At 46.9% G+C, this 8,769-nt stretch overlaps 1 pseudogene; it reads left to right on the forward strand.

The window, feature by feature from the left end:
• The first annotated feature begins 6,278 nt into the window (after positions 1-6,278).
• On the forward strand, positions 6,279-8,346 carry LOC141289308 (uncharacterized; annotated as a pseudogene).
• The last annotated feature ends 423 nt before the right edge of the window (positions 8,347-8,769 follow it).

The raw sequence follows: 8,769 nt of genomic DNA on the forward strand, positions 1-8,769 counted from the left end.
CCATGGCCGGGTAAACAGTCCAGGTGGCCATGGTCGGGTAAACAGTCCAGGTGGCCATGGCTCTTGAGGAGCGGGCTCTGGACGGCGCTCTTGAGGAGCGGGCTCTGGACGGCGCTCTTGAGGAGCGGGCTCTGTACGGCGCTCTTGAGGAGCGGGCTCTGGACGGCGCTCTTGAGGAGCGGGCTCTGGACAGCTGGACGACCCCAGCGGAGATTCACGAGGGCTGGGCATCTCCAGCGGAGACACTGAAGGAGCAAGCTCTGGGCGAACGGTCACTGGAGGGCGTTCTGGCGGCGCGGTCACTGAAGGGCGCTCTGGCGGCGCGGTCACTGGAGGGCTGGGCGGAACCAGCGGAGACTCTGGGAGCCTGGGCGGAATCAGCGGAGACTCTGGGAGGCTGGGCGGAACCAGCGGAGACTCTGACTTGGCGGTAACCATCTTGGGTGCAGACTCAGGCTTGGTGGCCATCTTGGCCGGGGACTCAGGCTTGGCGGCCATCTTGGCTGGGAACTCAGGAACGGCGGCCATCTTAGCCGGGAACTCAGGAACGGCGGCCATCTTGGCCGGGAACTCAGGAACAGCGGCCATCTTGGCCAGGGACTCAGGAACGAAAGCCGTCTTGCATGCAGACTCTGGCGTGACAGCCATCTTGCTTACAGACTCATGCGTGGCAGCCATCTTGCCCAGGGACTCAGGAACAATGGCCATCTTGGTCAGGGACTCAGGAACAACGGCCATCTTGGCCAGGGATTCAGGCTTGACGGCCATCTTGGCCGGGGACTCAGGAACGAAAGCCATCTTGCATGCAGACTCTGGCGTGACAGCCATCTTGCTTACAGACTCATGCGTGGCAGCCATCTTGTTTGCAGACTTTAGCGTGGCAGCCATCTTGCTTACAGACTCATGCGTGGCAGCCATCTTGTTTGCAGACTTTAGCGTGGCAGCCATCTTGCTTACAGACTCATGCGTGGCAGCCATCTTGTTTGCAGACTCTGACGTGGCAGCCATCTTGCTTGTAGACTCTGGCGTGGCAGCCATCTTGCTTGCAGACTCTGACGTGGCAGCCATCTTGCTTACAGATTCTGGCGTGGCAGCCATCTTGCTTACAGACTCATGCGTGGCAGCCATCTTGTTTGCAGACTCTGACGTGGCAGCCATCTTGCTTGTAGACTCTGGCGTGGCAGCCATCTTGCTTGCAGACTCTGACGTGGCAGCCATCTTGCTTACAGATTCTGGCGTGGCAGCCATCTTGCTTGCAGACTTTAGCGTGGCAGCCATCTTGCTTACAGATTCTGGCGTGGTAGCCATCTTGCGTGCAGACTTTAGCGTGGCAGCGATCTTGCTTACAGATTCTGGCGTGGCAGCCATCTTGCTTGCAGATTCTGGCGTGGCAGCCATCTTGCTTGTAGACTCTGGTATGGCGGCCATCTTGCTTGTAGACTCTGGCATGGCGGCCATCTTGTGAACTGGCGTGGCGGCCATTTTGCGAGCTGACGCTGGCCTGGTGGCTAACGGGCTTGAGCGTGGAGAGGAAGCCGGCAGGCTTGAGCGCTGGGCGGAGGCCGGCAGACTAGAGCGCGGGGAGGAGGCCGGCCACATCGGGCTGAGGACAGCGGTGGAGCTTTGGAGGATGACAGAGGATAGGAGACTGGTCTGGCGTTCAATCCGTTGGAACGGTATGTGGAGGTTCTCGGCTTATGGCAGGCTGGCGCGATGTGCTGTGTCTGTGAGGGGACTGGAAGATGAGACCGACCAGAATTTGGAAATTCTTCAACTTCAAAATCAGATCCATTCAAATAGAGAATCAGGTTTATTAGCTCGATCAAGGGGAAATTACAAGAGGGAAGATCGCAGCGAATGGTCTCATCATCCAGCCCCAACACAAACACAGCACCAAGAGCAGCCTCGTGCCAGCCTACCTGATGGGTACAAGATAACGAGGGGGAAATACAAATATGGGCAAGACTGAACCAACTAAACACAAACCAAAAGGGGGAGACAAGGACTAAACCATAAGGACTAGAAACAGAGGGGGAAAAACACTGGGAAAACAGAACAGAAACAGACTAAAATACTGACAATAATAAGAATGGCATTTCTTCCTGATTACCCCAAAGGAACTTACATTACTATGTAATTTTTGATCGTACAGATAAGAGCAATACAACATTTGAATCCGTAAATGGTTTATTTTTTATTTGTATACATTCAAAATAACATCAAAACTTTGTGCTTTTGTAAAATAAAGAAAATAAACTCTCTCTGTCTCTTTGTGCTTTCTGTTTTCTCTGTATTACTAAATTAACTGCAACTCAGGGAATACTTGACACACAGACATGAGAGATATATCTGTCTACTTTTAAATGAAGTATGTTGAAAACAAATAATCTGTGATAAATTGTTCTGAAACAACACAATGCCCAGTGTTTAGAACTAAATAAGAACTAAATAAATAACATAATTTGTAATTATATCACTTCACTTGTGGTACTTCTCACAGAGTGTCATGCCAGAAGCCCAAATTCACTATAATTTAAAAAATATTAGTTTTTTTTTTTTGTCACAGAATGTAGTTTTAAGAGGTTTTCAGGCTAGAATGTACTTATTTATAGTTCAAATATGCAGTTAATGCATCTATTTTAAAAATTTGCTTCAGTGTTTTCAGAGATGTGAGCTTTAGGGCGTCAGCGGGCATTCAGTGCTCATGAACCCACTGAGATCAGCATCACTTTGGCCAGATCTTCTGGAATTTAACACTGGCTCTGATGTCTCTATAATGGTTAAACACGAGATATAATTCGTTTTAGGTAAATATAACAGACAAATCTTTGGTCTCATTAATCTATTATTTGTTCCAGAGCAAATAGTTTTAGCAAAATCTCATCATGTTTATATAAATTCAGTGCGCTGCCTGTGTACTTTTGACTGAACTGCCTAGCAACTTTTATGCTTATTCAATAAATAATATTTTATACAAATAATAGTAGTATTTCATAATAGTATTTAGTATTGAGAACCAGTATGTGTGTTTGTGATGGTGATTTTAGTTGTATTGTTCCGCCATTAGATGGCGACAAGACTGTTTTTAGTCTGCAGTAAAAACTTTTATACTGAAAAATGAACACTGTTGTAAATTATTTTTAATTTCAACATCAGCTTGAAACAGCTGATAAATGCAATGAGCAAATCACATTTAACAGATGAAAGGATATTAACATTACGACAAAGATAACTATTTCCTCAGTGGACATTCAAACTAATGTTTTATTGTGAATATGAGATTAAGCTGAAGAACGAATGCTGTATTAGATGCAGGTAATCACACTCCCTCAGATAATCTCTCTCTCATAATACTCTACTACACATAATACACAGCTTTTAATACAGTAAAACAATAAGCTTTTAATGAAGCAACTCAACGTTCCTTCGTTACTAGTGGTGTTTTTGAATTAGTAACAGAGGCTTAGGCTCAGCTGTTCAACTGTCAAACTTAGCCATATCTCACGTCTACTCGTGTGATATTGCTCATATATATAATTCCCAAATTATGGAACTAGAATCAACCCCTCGATTGTAAACCATATAATGGTTTCCTTAAAGAAAAGTGTCCAGAGAGCTAAGCTTTTGTGTACGGGCTTCTATTTCCCCAAAGATTTTGCAGATCTTACCCATAATTTGGGAAAAACGTTCCGTTCTCATGAACACAACTGTAACCATCAAAGGCCTTTGCCTTCAGAAACCATCCAGAAATCACTACTCAAGGCATTTCATAATTTGCCATTTTGACATAAAACTGAGTTTAACGGGAAGCAGAATCAAACTCCACAGACATGTTTTTCTCATCAGAAAATGAACCAATTCATGTTCCACTCACACATAGCAGCTGATGCATTTCCTTTACTTGATTACCGTGTTAAGATAGTTACTTAATAGTCTGATCTATTGCAATGTAATTATGATTTTACTTGTGATGCTAAAAACAAGAGTGGACATAGACCGCAAATCCAACCCAGCTAACCAGTGTCTGCCGTCTTAATCTGGATAATCGTTTATTGCGCTTATCATCAGTATGACTTGTCATGACTCACCAGTTGGTCACTGCAGGAGCGCCTGCAGGATTTCGGCTGACGGTACGAATAGGAACATTTTTTAATAAAAGAGTTGTGTTAAAAAAATAAATATTTTATCCCTGAAAATGGCAAAAAGCAATATAATGATCAAAGGCATTCATTGCATGTTCACATAGGAAAACAACTGAAAAACAGTGTGGTTGCACACAAAAACCAATTTGGTATGAATGGCCACTTATGGATTCAGCTGAATTATTTAAAGTCAACTTTCAAAATGTAGTCTTTTGTTTTAGTTGTTTGTAGATTGTCTACTTTATCAAGCACAGTTTGGTCTCTGTTTGTTTAATTAACTTAGAAACCGCTTCAGATGATTCAGCATAGGTGGAGAATCAGCTCCAGGGTATAATGCTAGAAAGCAGTCTAATGTTTGTGTAATCTGCTAACTCCTCATAAACCCTTTTAATCTAACCCTTTTAAGGCAAGCACCAAATATGGGTGTTATGTCATAAAATATTTAAATACAACTGAATTTGTATTTGTAAGATAGTAAGAATATGTACTTTCATGACTTTTTAGCATGCATTCAGTGGGGTCATGGACTGCCTTTTTTATTATTTTGTACTGTTCTCTGAAGTCCAGTTATAACATTATCAAGATTTTTACAACAAAAGATGTCATTTAGAAGTACTGTAATAGGCTATTTTCTGTCTTTGTTTTAACCCCCCTCATCAGAACGCTCTGGTGTGGCGGATTGTAGACTCGGAAGTAAATGCCCACTGCTATAATTGGCTAACAATTGTGTATATTTGACAGTATATGTTCCTTATAGATGAGCGCTGTTATGTGATTTAGGTTAAAAACGCATGAATACTCAGTACATATCAAACGATCTGTAATAACAGACAAAGCAATAATGACCACGTAATAAAAACAATTACTCACACTTGTGTGTTACAACATTACTGTTGGATCCAAAATATCCGGCACATCGTCGTCTTTTAGTTTCAATCTTTCTGAATATCCTTAGTTGAAATGTGCCTTGTTTGTAAACTAATCAATGGTAAAATGTTCTTATTGACGCGCTCTGGAACCTCATTAGGGATCAGAAGGAAAGCAATGCAAAAGACTGTTTTTCCACAACTTGGCACTGCACAGCATCTTCTTGTATTTGGAGCCATCTTTATCATTTGGTTTCTCGGTAGACCTGCGTTCGCCTCTCTTGTTATTTACACTATATGTGCAAATTGGTGGGCGGGGCTAAACAATCATTGATCATCTTCTGCAGAGGCGGTGTTTAGCCCTACCTGGTCTCATGAAAAAAACGTACCTGGAAGAACTTTTTTGTGAAACACAAAATACGTATCAATAAGTACTTATCACTGCCGTTTCCAACAGAAATGTCCACGGAGTGGCGCTGAAAGAGTGTTTTTGTGTGTGTGTGTGTGTGTGTGTGTGTGTGTGTGTGTGTGTGTGTGTGTGTGTGTGTGTGTTTACGTTTAATGGTAAAGGCTAGATTGTATACAGATGTACAATAATTACTGTTTTTTCATTATTGTAGGGGGTAGGTTTAGGGTTGGGGTATGTGTACACGCTAATAAAACACAATATAATAGGTAGAAAATGTAATTTATTTGATGTTTTAAATAACGTACCATCTGCACTGTACCTAAACCTATGTGATAGTATATAAACAAAAGTGAATGTGACATATAAATGCAATCGCAAGCATGCCGTTAAAGCTTGTTTTTCGATCTCTCAACTTTGAGCTCTTTCATCGTGAGTCTTGTTTTCTGGGGATTCATACCTAAAGGCCTTTCCACACTGAGCGCGAAAAAGTGAAACGCATATCTCAAGCGATGACGTGCTGGAATAAAACAGCAGATTTCTGCGGATGCTTCCACATAGACAACGAACATTCGCGCACTGAAAAGCAAATGTTTGTTAACATCCATTCAGACCAAGCGGCAACCTCCAGCTCTCTCTATTGAAACCAACACGGAAATGGCTTACAGTTTTTCTCAACTGCTTAAACACATTTCTTGAAATGATGTTTCATTAACGAGGTTCGGGAGAAGCGCGTCAGATACTTAGCATAAACAGCACAAGAGGAGCCCACTCAAGTCAATCAGCGCCATAGGTTTAAATACAGCCGACTCACCTCCATTCACTTGATGGTTTATCAGTAACTGGTTCGTCCATCTGCTAAACATGTCGCAAAGACAAACTTCAACGTCAGAAGACGACTCCGGCTCTCCTCTGGCCGGTCCCAGGACCGAGCCTTCCCCGCACCTCGCTCCAATCGAGCCCCAGGCTCCAGCTCGTGGCCGCCGCTCGGCCCGAACGGTCTCGCATCGACCACGGCGCCTCGGCTTGCCCTCGCCTCCTCCGGCGAGAACTCCAACCGACTCCCCGGCATCTTCCTACCGCTCGGTCAGGCCGTCAATTCCACCAATTGAGAAGTGGACTATGGCGAGTCTCAAAGCAGCGCTGGCCAAATCCGACGTCCAGCCTTCACGCAAGTTAAACAAAAAAGAACTGTTTAACTTGTACAAAAATTTGCAGCCAACTAACCTCTCTCCCGAGCCTCCTCGAACCCCGAGGACGCTCAAGAGGAAACACAAAACTCCGGCCGCGCCGAGGCCAGCATCTTCCTTCCGTGTGAGACCTCACACGACACCGGCTGCAGCCCAGCCCTCCACCGCTGCTCCTCCTCCAGCAACGCCTGGGCCCGCAGCTCAAGCGAGCGATTGGCCGCTTCCTCCGCCAATCTCAGCCTCGCAACCAACCTCTTTCCTCACGGAGTTTGCAGCTCAAGCGAGCGCTCGGCCTCACTGGCCGCAACATACAGCTCCGCATCCCGCTGCCGTCAGCTCGGGGCTCGCAGCTCAAGCGAGCGCTTGGCCACACTGGCCGCAACACACAGCCCCGCCTCCCGCCGCCGCGGATCTCGCAGCTCAAGCGAGCGCCTGGCCGCACTGGCCGCCTCACACAGCCCCGCCTCCCGCTGCCGCTGGCTCGGGGCCCGCAGCTCAAGCGAGCGCCTGGCCGCATTGGCCGCCACACACAGCCCCTCTGCCAGCCTCCTACAGTTCACTTCTTCAAGCAAAACCACAGTACTCACTCTTCACTGCAACGCCTATGCCCATGCCATCAAATGCCACTGCTGCAGAGCCTCCCCAAGTGGCCCACAGCATCAGAGCACAGATACTAGCAGAAATTCAGGACGCTGGCTCCAGAGGCGGAACAATCCCCAACTCCAGTTCCTCATTATTCAGAACTAATATTCCCGTAAACCACCCACTGAAACCCCTTCTCGATGCATCCCTCAACACCATCCTCCAAGCAGTCTCGCCAAGAACCCTCCAGTCATACACAACTGCGTGGAAATGCTTCAAAGCTTTCCACCTCTCATACAACACACCCTTCCCCGATTTTTCCCTACTCTCAATCACCTCATTTATCTCCTTTCTCAACAAGGTCAAGGGACTCCAAGCCGGCTCCATCAAGGGCTACCTAAGCGGCATCCAATTCTTCCACAAGATGCTGTTCTTGATGCTGTTCGGCGCACCCTCACCCGGAATAAACAACTCGCAAACCGCCCTTCTGATCAGGGGAATCCAACGGTCCCGGCCCACCCGGTCTGACCCCAGACTTCCCATAACGCTAGACATCCTCACAAAATGCATCCATACTCTCCGCACCAGTTACCAGCCTCTCAGTACTGCCCGGACACTCGATGCTATGTTCATTTTAGCCTTCTTCTTTCCTCAGATGCTCGAAACTCACCATCTCTTCTAAATTCGACCCAGATACCAACCCCACCATTTCAGATTTAACAGTACTCGATAACGGTACAATTTCCTTCCTAATTAAACAAAGCAAGACAGACCAAGCCAAAAAAGGCCACCTCATCTACATCTTCAACCTCCCTTCTCCAATCCAACCCTACCAGTCCATCCTTCAGTTTCTCTGCCTCAGGAATACCCAGGCTAAATCCCCCCGTGAGCCCTTGTTCTTAGACGAAGCCAAAAGACCTGCTAATCGCTTCTGGTTCCAAAAACATCTCAAGTCCGTCCTGCAATCATCAGGCATCCCAGCAGGAAATTTCTCAAGCCACTCTTTTCGCATCGGGGCAGCAACATCAGCAGCCCAGAAAGGCCTCTCCAAACAGCAGATCCAAACCCTAGGAAGATGGTCATCAGAAGCCTTTCAGAGCTACATCAGAACTAGCCAGTCACATATCAAAGAAGCCCACCAAACCCTCATCAGCCCATAAGCCACCCAAAGTAACCTTCCCACTCCAGGTCTCCCTATCCCCCCGCCTGGTGCAATGCTAGGAGTCTTGATCTCCCATCATTGCCATGAGAGCCCTCCCAGGCGGGTCTTTTTCTCCCTCCCGGCCCGGCGGGCCTAACCCTACACCTTTCCCCTGCCTGGTGCAACACCAGGAGTCTTGATCTCCCACCGTTGCCATGAGAGCCCTCCCAGGCAGGTTCTTTCACTTTCCCTTCCCGCCCGGCCGGCCAGACTCTACGCCTCCTCCCCCCGCCTGGTGCAATGTTAGGAGTCTCAATCTCTGATCATTGCCATGAGAGCCCTCCCAGGCGGGCTTCTCTTTCCGCCTCCCGCCCAGCGGGCCAAACGCCATGCCTTCCTCTGTCCGATGCAACGTCCCCGCCTGGTGCCATGCTAGGAGTCT

The sequence above is a fragment of the Garra rufa genome, chromosome 17 (genome assembly GCF_049309525.1).
Source record: "Garra rufa chromosome 17, GarRuf1.0, whole genome shotgun sequence".
Lineage (NCBI taxonomy): Eukaryota > Metazoa > Chordata > Actinopteri > Cypriniformes > Cyprinidae > Garra > Garra rufa.